Source organism: Marmota flaviventris, chromosome 18, assembly GCF_047511675.1.
Source record: "Marmota flaviventris isolate mMarFla1 chromosome 18, mMarFla1.hap1, whole genome shotgun sequence".
Taxonomy (NCBI): domain Eukaryota; kingdom Metazoa; phylum Chordata; class Mammalia; order Rodentia; family Sciuridae; genus Marmota; species Marmota flaviventris.
This window is the reverse complement of record NC_092515.1, coordinates 38,464,397-38,477,272: the sequence shown is the minus strand read 5'-3', so window position 1 is coordinate 38,477,272 and position 12,876 is coordinate 38,464,397.

Genomic DNA, 12,876 nt, shown 5'->3' with positions numbered 1-12,876 from the left:
AAACTAATTCCAAACCCCAAAATATATTGAGCAGCTTACATATGTGCTAGAAGTTGCGCTAGAATCTGGAGGTGTACCTTTGAATAAGACTGGTTCCTAAGCTCAAGGAATTGGGAGTAATAAAATCCATATTATCATTATTTGGAGTGACTGATAATATTTAGCTTGGGAAAGGAAGGTGGCAAAGGTGTCATGAATCTAGTCTTAAAATACATGGTGGGATATAGGAGTAAGTTAGTCCAAGCTCCTTACAATTGTCTACAAAACTCAATATTACCATCTGCCCAGCTGACCACCTGCAACATCCTTTTAAATGGGAGTTTCCTAATGGTAGTACCTGAAACCACTGGAAATCACAGTGTGACCTCAGGCAATAATGTTAATGCTGAAGTTCAACTTCTACCACCTTCTAGGTTTTCCTCTTCCAAGCCAAAGACAGATCCATGTGCTTATATTTTTCATCCATAAATAAATACTGAAAATTCACCTCTATGAAGTGTCAATACTTATATTAATAACATATAAGAACATAGTAAATGAAGAAATGGGACATATAGCTTGATGAAATTAGAATCTGAAGTTGATCATCTTTCACACACCCTCAAAAAGTGTGACCTCAGTTGTCCCACAGGGGCTTTCTGCTGCAGTCTGGCTGGGCACAAAATCACGAGCCACTCAAGCAGGAACAAACTTTATTTCTGAAACTCCCGCCAATGCCACGCACGCTCCCGGGAAATATGCCGAACCACACAGGCGGCGTTCTCCCGGGCCACACTATACCAACAGGAAAATCCCTCCTCCGGAAATCCCTCCTACCGCATTTCCCCAACCAATGGGAACTCTCCAGGAGTCCCGCTAGAGCTCCAAAGTAGCAGGCCAAGGCGGACAGCAGGGGTCTAATAACCAATTGAATGCAGATCTTAACATAATCATATCATCTCAATGGCTTGCTGGGGTCACCTTTCAACCAAAAATGCCATGCGTCATTCCTACTTAGCTATGGCTCTCAGCAGCTTTCCAACCACAAAGTACCACTGTCAGAAGTTATGACCTTCTACTTCTCCCTTCACCTGGAATTGTCAAGCCTGGTGGCTCAGAACCAACTCCAAGTTAGCCCATCACCCACTTAGATATTTGTGTCTCTACATAGGTATTTCTGGGTCACTCGGCTTCATTACAACCTCTTTGTCTTCCTCCTTCTGAATTAACAAATTGACTTCAGAGGCTTGGCTTGGGTTGGGACCTGATGGCTTTAAACATATATTCATTAGTCACGACTCTCAGTTTTCCAAATCAATGAAGATTCCACTCAAACTGACTTACGTGTGTTGGGGAAACTGCTAAATCACGTAAATTGTTAAAAAAAAAAAAAAAAGGCTAGTAGTGGAGTTGGTTTTAGGCCTTTCTCTCTTTCTCTTTCCTTTTCCCATGCCTTGCTCTGATCTCTGAGTGGGTTTCATGCTCAAACAGGCTCTCTCCGTGTAGGGAAAGCTCCAATCTTTCAACAGTTCATCTTTATAACAAGACCAGCCCAGAAGAGAGCAACTTTGTTTCAATCTTCCCAGTAAATGGCCAAACATTTGTTCTGATTGGAAAGGCGGGGGTGTGTGCCCAACCCTGAAGAAAACACTGTAGCCCTGGGGATCAGATGGATCGATTGGCCAGACTGACCACTTGCCCACCCCTGGCACTGAGAGCAAGTTAGCTCAGACTCTTCAGGAGGAGAAGGCATACTTCCCAAAGGACTCTCCAAAAGCTGTTGCACAGAGAAGAACTAATGAATTCTGAGAAGAGAAAAAGAAAAAGGCAGACTTGTCCCCAAAGTTCCCACATTTGAACATCCTAGTTGAGTCTGTAGCTTTTAGCTGTTTGAGAGCAAGAGCCTAAAAGAAAGGTCTCTGAGCCCATTTTTGGGTAAGATTTGATTTGTTTCCCTCTCGCACATCACTTCTTGTATCTCCTGGAGAAAAAGAACCGATAGAAAGTGAGTGTGAGAGAACAGACAATAGGGACAAGGACATCTATTCTCATCTATGGTGACAGCAATGAAATCCTATGTTCACAGAGGCAAAATGGAACAGATCCAGATTGTCATTATTATCAGTTCTGTGGGGCTGTTCTAGCAAGTGGCCCTCACACTGATGCAGAACTGGGATACTGGCACAAAGAAATGCATCTGAATTATAAGTTCTATAAAGGTGATTATAGTTAGGATTTGAACTTCAGAGTCTAATTTGGATAGAAGAGAAACTATCGGTCACCTATTCAAACAAAATCTAGCTCTTTACTTCTGTCAACGATGAAGATCACATATGTAAAGAAATGTTTTGCTGTATTTTTCATAGCAGGCAGAAATCCTGTCAAAGCATTTTAGAGCCAATTTTTTGTAGTTCTACTTGCTTTGCCTTTTCTTTTTATTTGCTCCTTGCTGGTGCCCCGTCATCCACGGGTCACTTCATTGCACATTGTTTTATCCATGGCTCTGCTATTTGGATCTTCATGAAGTGCATTTATCAAAACAATGTCTTCTCTTCCCTTGGCACCAAGTGGACTCTCTAATAATATTAATGGTAATAAATACCATTAACATCATTACTATTATTAATATCAATCACTACATAATAAAAACTTAATAGCATTGAGCATAAGCATTTACCGTGTGTCATGTTCTCGGGTAAGCACTTTGCCTGTATTACCACCCATTTTAATGAGAAACTATGAGATAAGCACTTTTTTTCATAGTCACATTAGAAATAAAGAAAACCAAGATTCAGAAACGAAAGCCTCAGAAAACAAAGTAAGCCAATCCCAAAAAAACCAAAGGCTGAATGTTTTCTCTGATAAGTTGATGCTCATCTATATGGGTGGGGGAGGCATGGGATAAGTGGAAGAACTTTGTATGGGGCAAAGGTGGGGGTGGATCATGGGGGCAGGAAAGATGGTGGAATGAGATGGACATCCTTACCCTAGGTACATGTATGATTGCACGAATGGTGTGACTCCACTTTGGGTACAACCAGAGAAGTCAAAAATTGTGCTCCATTTGTGTACAATGAATCAAAGAGCATTCTGCTGTCATGTATAACTGATTAGAACAAATAAATAAATTTTAAAAAATAAATAAATAAAAATTAAAACTTTCCCCCGTCTCCACCCCTCCAAAAAAAAAAAGAAAAAAGAAAAGAAAAGAAACCCTCAGAGCGGGAGGTGTAGCTCAGTGGTGGAGGACATGTTTAGCATGCACAGGATCCTGGGTTCAATCCCCAGCACCAAAAAAGAGAAAAGCAAGAAACTAACACCTCAGCCAGTAGATGCAGCTAACAAGTGTCTTCCGTAACCTTCCTCAGCCCCTTGCACAACACAAAGGTCCTTCATTCCCTCTGCCCACCGTGCTCGGCCCAGCATTTGTGCCATCTGTTCCCAATGCTCTCAGGAAAGCTGTTTTCAGGGCATGATCTCCCCACCATAAGTGACCACTGACCCCCATGTGGTTAACTTCTACTCACACTCTTAGAACAAAAGTCACCTCTTCAGAGCTGATCGCCCAGACTGAACACCTTCAATGTTCCCTTCCCCTTGTCATGTAGAAAGAGCTGCCATTAATCACCCACATTACCAGCACTCTCGTCTTCCTTAATGGACTAAGCTTCTCTTCTGGTTTCACCCAGAGTTGTGTCCTTAACTTTCAGTTCAGATTCAGTCATCTACAACATACTACTGAGTAGAGAAGTGACCACAATCATCACCCAGCTGGAAAACAGAGAATTTGAGACCAGGACTCTAAGCAGTTTCTGGGTACTTCTGACATCCCCATTGTGATTTTTTGCAACCCTCCTTTTGCTAAAATTTATCTCCCTCATTTAAAAACTATGGATCTAGCCCAGATCATTTTTTCTCAACTACCCAGCAAAAAGGGAAAATAGTTGAAATCTTAAAAGTGGGATAGGGATATGTGAACAATCTAATAAACTACAGCATGCAGGTCCTATCTAATGGAGATATTTGTTGCCCAATAAGAACCCAATTCACCAAAAGTTCCACGTAGTCAAGACCAACCAGAAATATTGGGTTTTAGTTTTACACGTAAAAGTATCTCCTTTTTTAATAGCATGCACACGATAAGACATTGAACAAGTTATTTAATTTCTGTTTCCTCATCTGTAAAATGGAGATAATATTGGAACCTAGCTCACAGGCCTGCTATGAGAAATAAATTACTTGACATTTGTGGAGAGTTTAAAGTAAAGTCTTGGTACAGGATACTTACATATTTTTTTCTATATACCACCTAATTAAATAAATAATATTCAATTTCATGTTGAATACATAACTGGATATTAAATATATCTAAATAATAATAATAAGGATACTTTTTTAAACTACTGTGTAAAGCAAGCAAAAAACATCTGACCTACGTGTTATTAGATTGAGACTTCTGCTTATATTTCCACTGAATCCTTGATCTGGGACCACCTCTGGATCTGGCAAACCTGATTCTTTTCTCCTACATAGTTTCAAAAATAGCCCTTTGAAATCTACAATTTTCTAAAGTCATGAGTGCTAAGTCCAATGCAGAGTCCCAAGACTACTAAAGAAGGGATGATTTGTAATTAATCTACTTTTCCCTTATCCCAGGGAGGTGTGGTTGGAAAATTTCATCCAGAGAAAGCAAACTCTTTAGGAAGCTCCTGCTTCTGAGCCTCAGAGGGGTCTCTATCAGCTGCAGCCCACTTTTCAATCAATCTGATCTGCAATGTTTGCAGATTGTGCTGACCACCCGTAGCCAGCTGCGTATTGGCAATCAGCAGCTTGGTGAGGATGGAGGATAGGCACAGTTGAGAGCAGGGCTAAAAATAACCATTTTCAAATTAAAATCCTGAATTGCAGAGGGAAAAAAGGGAGGGGGAGTAGCAGGACACGGTAGGGCAGGTTTTATTTATTTACACCAATGAATCAAAAATTTAAAAAAAGGAAAAAGGCATTTTGAAGGAGTTGGGAGTATGACAGCATCATCTGCGACTCTGATCATGTCAAAACACCAATGATGATGTAAAGCAAATGCCTGTCAGACAAACCCAAAAGCCGCTTATTTACACGTTGGGGATGAGCAGGGTTGTAAATGATGGTTTAATTGGAAAAATCTGCTGTGTCATTTGAACAAGCAAAGCTAAAAACAGACATGACATAGTGCTGGAAGGATAATAAATTCAAGAAAATGTCTCTTCTGGTTTTTTATTCTAATGCAGTTCCTTCTTTCCTTCTGCCTTTCTCTATTCCATTTTCATTTCCATTAGGAAAAAAAAAAAAAAAAAAACACTTCTCAGCATTTTTCAGGCTGCCCTTAACCTTTCTGACTCCCTTGCTTGGGGCCTGTAGAAGACAAAGCACTCTCTCAATGACTGGAGACAGGTGCCAGGCAGTACCCAGTGCACACAGACTGAGCTCTGGGGCTGGGACAGTGGCTCCTGAAAACAAACATTGCATGGGCTGATGGATTAGCAAAGTTGTTAGAACATCTAACTCTGTACATAGCAAATTAAAGCATCAATAAATTAGTTTCTTTACCTGCCATCAGTATCTATCTGGCATTTCTTAGCCAAAAGAAATAAATCACTTATATCTCTAGTAAGAATTTTCCACTGGAAGGAATTATATTGATACAGTAACAATGATTATTTCTGGGCAGGAGGTTATGGTGGATACAGTTTCCTTCTCTACATTTTTATTTAGGTTTTTCAAACTTTATGCAAAGAGAAATGATAATTCTTAAAGTCAAATATTTCAGATGCTATTATATTAAATACACATCATTTTCTAGGCTTGTGTTTGTCTATTCCTATCCAATGACTAGTCTAGTAATAACAATTCATTAATAAGTTTAGAAACTAATGTTTTAGCCAGATGTGGTAGCACATGCCTGTAGCTCCAACTACTTGGAAGACTGAAGCAGGAAATTGCTTGAGCTCACAAGTTTAAGGCCACCCTGGGAGACATAAAATAGAAAAAAAAACTAAGGTTTCAGTTCTCTTTTTTGTTCCTTTTTGAAACTTTCCAGAAATTGGCATTTTGCCAATTTTTAATGAAGAGAGGTTGGCACTAGCACCAAATCTAAACTGAATATCACTTAACATGGTTATAATCTCTCCAAACACACAAGAAAGCATACATTTACATAAAAAGAATTCGTAGAACATAAACAATTTTATCATTTCAGCCATGATTCCCAAGAAGCCCTTTTTCTCATCTATAGTAGATATACTGCATCCCGTCAGTCCACCTAATTTCAGCACTAGGTTAATGGACAGTTCCATGGATCTTTGCCAAGGTCCCCATTGGTGCCTCTGTACTGTTTTCTTAAAAACTGAGGAAAGCAGCTTAGCCACAAGAAAGTACAACACAGAAATATGAGGGAGTACATGTCCCCCAGGGGAATCCTTACCTTATGGGGGTTGAAAGTTATAGATAAATATCCCAATGTCCTTGACCTCTAGTGGACAATTCTAAGTTGTGACCAGCTCATGAACACATACATTATTGTTTTTCTTCCTCTCATGTTCCTCTCCTTATTCTCCCATTTCTGTTGTCTGTGATCACTTCCAGAATAAACTCCTGTGTCCCAATCAGTGTGGGCTGCTATAGCAGAATAGATTGTATGGCTTAAATAACATTGATTTCTCACAGTTCTAGAGGCTACAAGTCTGAGATCAGGGTGCCAGCATGGTCGAGTTCTTCTCAAGAACTTTCTTCCTGGTTTATCTCTTTCTCGTTCTGTAAGGGTATTAATGTCATCGTGAGGACCCTACCCTCGTGCCCTACTCTAAACCTGATTACCTCACTAAGGGCTCCACCTACAAATACCGTCACATTGGAGAGTAGAGTCCCAACATTTGAATTTAGAGTTAAACATATATTTAGTCCATAGCCCCCAACATTAAATATTTGTCTCAGGGTCAACTTGAAGTAGTAGGGGAACTTGTGATTGAATCCAGACTATCCCATAAGTATAAATTCCTACGTTGAAGAGTCTTTAAGCAACTATTGACAATAAAGTCACTCATGACAACTGCAGCCTCGATTTCATTTATTGAAATCTGGTACCCAAATTGAACTGACCGTGTGAGCCACCTCCAGATGAAATGAGACTTGGAACAAAGCTGCTTCCTGTTTGGATGTGATATTAGTACACAGAACTGTGACGGACACAAAGACAAGGTAAGCAAGGGCAAAATCCCATGGGCAAAATCCACTTTCTTTCTAACTCTTGGTCTCAAGAGCCAGGACTCCGGGAACATAAAGAGCATGGAAAGACTCAATTTATTCAACAGTACCTACCTCCTTTTAGCCTGGGCTTTTGACAGCCTAGCAACTGAACAGGAATTATGTTAGCATGGATTCTGCCACAGAACAGATGACATATAATATATGTGCCTGCTTTTTCTTCCATAAAGCTGTGACACATTAGCAAAGCTTCACAAAATCACTCTATCTTAGGACAACCCTAGACAACTTGTTTCCATTTTATTTCTGGCACAAGAACATTTCCCATATTCAGCTTTCATTGACTTCCCTGAATACTATATTAAGTGTTGACATATGGTTAGCGACTCGACATCGTTCGTTAAATGTTTTTCCCTCTTGAAATTGTTTTTAATGTAATAATCGAACAAGTATGAATCCCAGATTCATCACTAAGTATATGATCTTGCTAAGTCAAATTTCATCATTTCATGCTATAAAATGTAGACAACATAAAACTCACATTGTAGGTCATTGCAAAATTTCTAAATGTCCCTGAAATGTGTTTATTCCAGTCCCTGGCACAAAAGCACACTTCTAAATGTTAAATATTATTATAAAAATCAGACCCAATTATGATAACTGCACAACAGAAAAATACAAAGTCACTTAGTATCTGGAGACACTTTAACTAAAATACTATAAGTTCTTCTCATCCTAATACTTTAATTTGTCATGCAATTTAACATTCATAGAAATTCAACTATACTGTGGAAAGAGATGAATTTCTCAAAAAAGGAGGATGATCAAGGTATTCATCTAAGAACTCACAATATAGAAAGGAAAGCGGCTACGTGTATAGATTTAATCATGTACTAAACATTTATTGAGTGCTGGCTTTGTGCTAAAACTGCACTAAGTAACAGGGACAGGAAAACAGCCCTCCTATGAACCAATAAGAGCCCTATGTTGATAGAAAAAATATTGTGTTCAAGGTAATATGAGAAGACTTTAAAAGAAATAACCAGCTCTGATTAAGACAAGTGGAAGGCAGGGCAGGTTAGATAAAGCTTCTCAATTATTCCTGTTAAACTTGTGTGTGAAGAATAAGTAGGATTTAACAAGTTAATCAGTGGGGAAAGAGGTCTTCAGGACACAGGGTACATGAGGCAAGGACTCATGGAAGAGCACAGTGTCTTCAAGGAACTGCAAACAGTAACATTAGGGAGAAGTTAGGGTGATGGGGAAAGAGAGGAGGAGAGATGAAGGAACACAATTTCCATAAATGGCAAGAGGCAGTAACTTTGAAATGACCATCATGGAGTTGTAAGTGAATGTATGAGATACCAATGACACATAAGGTGAGACCATTTGTCCATTTTTACATAACTAGTTTGTGGCAAAACTAAAACAAACAGCTGAGTCTCCAAATTCCAAATGTGGTGCTCTTTCCTCTAGAATGGCAGTTCATAAAGAAGGATCTTAGGACCAGTGGCTTAAGTGTTACCTGGGAAATTATTAAGAATATACTTTGTCAGCCTTCGTCCCAGACCTACTGAGTCAGAAGCTCTGAGATATGACCCAGAAATATGGTTTTAAACGCCCTCCAAGTGATTCTGAGTCATTATATATATATATATATATATATATATATATATATATATATATATATCGTACTAGGGATTGAACCCAGGGTACTCTACCACTGAGCTACATCCCCAGTTCTTTTTTTTTTTTTTTTGAGATAGGGTTTCACTTAAGTTGTGAGCAATTTAGTTTGCTGCCCTCAAACTAACAATCCTTCTGCCTTAGTCTGCCAAATCATTGGGATTATAGGCGTGTGCCACCATATCTGGCTAAAATTTGCTGCTCTTGACCATGTTGTGGTCTATGCATTTTCAAGAAGTTTCCATAGAGGAAACTAAAGGAATAGCAAAGACTGTTTCTTTTTAGTCACATTCCAAAAACAGCCTTATGTTCATAACAAAATTTTGTCAATGAAGTACTTTGTGAAAACTTTATGAAGATCTTCAGTTTTGGCAAGTGTTCTGATGACCAATATCTTAGCAGCTACACAGGTCAGGTGACCAGGAAAAAAAATGTCTATTTCCAGATGTCTTTTAGGTGCTTGGAGACCCAAGAACAGATGATTTCTTTTTTTAATTTTTTTTTTTAGATGTAGATGGACACAACACAATGCCTTTATTTTTATGTGGTGCTGAGAATCGAACCCGGGTCCCACACGTGCTAGGCAAGCGGTCTATCACTGAGCCACAATCTCAGCCCAAGAACAGATGATTTCCAGTGTGCCTGCTAGAAAGCATTAAGGAGGGAGAAAGAAAATTATTGGTGGAAGAAAATGGTCACCCTCTTTTCCCTAGAATTTACTAAATTTATACTTAAGAACTTAAATAAGCCTGTCCCTCATCCCAACATGTTAGAATGTGAAAAAAAAAAAGTCCACCGAAGCACTTTTAGTATCATCTGCCTCTGTGTTCTCAATGCCTGTCTTAGTTTCATGCACACAGTATGTATTTAATAAAATATTAATAACTGAACAGACAACCTAACTAATCCAAAGGACAAACTAATATTCAAATGTATATCTGTAGAAGACTGATATAAATGTTAAAAATACCTGAAAAACAAAAATAGAACCTATTTTACATGACTGGACATATAACATTTGAAGAAATGCAGTCTGAACACTATGGTTATAGCATTGATTTTTCTGAAATTAGAACCATTCTGCATCCAATCAACCTGCCTCTGTATTGCTGACATCAACCATTGAGGAGATGAAGAAAAATCTCATTTGTGCCAGTATCTGGCAAAGTAACACAAGTTAATTTGTCAATTAAACTATCAGTTTAATAGAGAATGTTACAAACTAACATTAGCAGGTTAAGAGAGGCAAACTGTATAATTCATAAAGAAAAACACAAGTCTACAACAGGAATTCAGATGTAGCTTAAATGAAGATAAATAATGGCAAAATATTAAAGACAGGATCTGAGTGACCTCTAGTGTTAGAAGAATAAGAAGTAAAAAGAAGAAAATAACCCTGGAGCAGAATCCTGAATCATGTATCTATGAACATATGTATGCTTCATTACAACATAGTTTCCATTTCTGTTAAAAAGTCACACACACACAAAAAAAAACAAGAGTATTTTGCATTTCAGCCTTCTTACCCAAACTCTGTTCTGACCTAATATTAAAATGTCTTCTTTCGTAAGTATATTGTGAAAGTTTGAGATCTTAGCCTTACTATTCAAATGCCTTTGAGGAAAAAGAATGCCTTGTGTTAAAAGTTAAATAACAGTAGGTTTCCCAGCTGACATTGGGAAAAGGTCAGGGGAACGCAGGGAAGGCAATAAAGCCATTCCAATTTTAGTAGTGTTGAGAGAGAGCTTACATTCAGTCGCTTCACCTTCTAATGTATGCATTGATTTTTCTAAAAGCACAAGCTCTGATCACCTTCAATCAAGGTTCTTCAAAACCCCCTGATTGCCTACCAAATTCAGAACAAATTCTTAGGTGGGTCATTCAAGGGCTTCTGTGAAATGACCCCCTCCCCCGACTTTCATGTCCTGTGAAGAAGACATCGGCTGCCATGGGTCACCACACCTATATTGTTTCTGCACATTCAGCCTGCCCATCCGCCAACATCTTTTCTAACTACTGGAATTCTGCAAGCCTTGGTGTAAACAGAACCCCAAATCTGGGAAGGGCTTGCAATTTATTTCTCATAATCTCCTGATTTCAAGAAATAGGTTTATTCCACTTGGTAATTGTGCAACTTGGAAAAATTACTTAGCCTAATTTAACTCAGTTTGATCATTCCTAGTAGGAGGATAATGTATGTCATCAATATATTTTCACAACCTCCACATAACAGAAAGTAGAGAAGAGTGGAATAAAATCAAGGTCAAACACCATCTCTGTCATTAACTTTGGGAATGTAGGCAAAGCAGTCCACCCGCAGTTAGTTTTCTCACTTATGAAAACAAGTACCACAATAACCAGCTTTATAATAGTAATGTGACTTATATAAAAAGGCACCCAGTGCATCTTAGGCACCAGTAAGTGCTTACCTCTGCACACCCTGGAACCATGACCTCTACCCACCTCTTACATTTGGGGAAGGAGCATGATGTCAGATGATGCCATCAAGCCCTGCAGCTGGGGTCACTGATCATTCTCTCCTCCTTTTTCCTATTGCAATGTAGTCAGCCAAAGATTCAAGATGTTAATAGCAGATCTAAGGCGTGGTGATTACAGGCCATCTGATAATCACGTTTGGCTTCACCTACAGTCTTGACCACTTGAGCTTTCTGCTATAATTTACAGAATGGCCCAGTCAGCCTTATAAACTTACATCATTATTAATATTATGTTAGTCATAATCTGGCCTAAACCAGGATGAGGATGAAGAATTAAAACAAAGTTTTATTATATGATTCCATTTATACGAAGTATCTAGTGTTGTCAAATTCATAGAAACAATGTAAACGGGTGGCTTCCAGGGGCTACTGGAAGGGAAAGAGGAGAGATGCTTAATGTGTATACAGTTGTGGTTTTGTAAAATGAGAAAGTTCTGCATGAGCAGGCTCAGGAGGCTGAAGCAGGAAGATCTTAAATTCAACAAAGCCTCAGCAACTTAGTGAGACCCTGGTTCTAAATAAAATATAAAAAGGGGCTGGGGATGTGGCTCAGTGGTTAAGTGCCCCTGGGTTCAATTCCCAGTACCACAAAAAAAAAATTTTTAATTAAAAAATTTAAAAATAAAAATAAAACTTTCATGAGACAAAATTCAATACCCCTTTAACACAACTCCTTCTGCCATCTCCACAGCAGGCCACATAACACACACACATAAACATGAGCTGTCATGCAAACATGCACACACATACACACACACGCACACAGAGTTAATTTGAAGAGTGATGTTCATCTAATGGCATATGAAATAATTGATCTTAAATCAATATCAAAAACCCTATGTTGGGGCTGGGGATGTGGCTCAAGCGGTAGCGCACTCGCCTGGTATGCGTGCAGCCTGGGTTCGATCCTCAGCACCACATACAAACAAAGGTGTTATGTCCGACAAAAATTAAAATAATAAATATCAAAATTTTAAAAAAAAACTGTTATTTTGAGTCCATGTTATGGATGAGGAAAAAGTACATTTTTCACTCCTTTGAATACTACTTAACACCTCAAAAGAGGGATCCGTTCTAACTCACTTGGCTAGAAATGAAAGAAATAAAAGAATCAACAATCCATCTCCTACCTTGGGCAGAACCTGGGTAAAGCCCCAGAAGAGATCATTTTGAACTCCTTCTGATTATTATCAGGTTCCATATGATTACTGAAATGATTTCTCAACAGCAGTTAGCAGCAATTCGTAACATCCCTGAAAACTGAGTAAAAGAAGGAGTCCCAAAGCCAACTCCAGACTATGTTCCTTCCTGCTGAATATGCTCAGAGAAGGAATAAAACTTAAAGACTGCTCTGCTGCTTTCTCTGGTTGGAAATTCCAAATTACTTTTAAAGCCTCCTCATTAATGTGTCCCTCGAACAGCCTAACCCTTATTACTGACCTGATATCGAGAATCCTTATGGCTTGATGGAAGA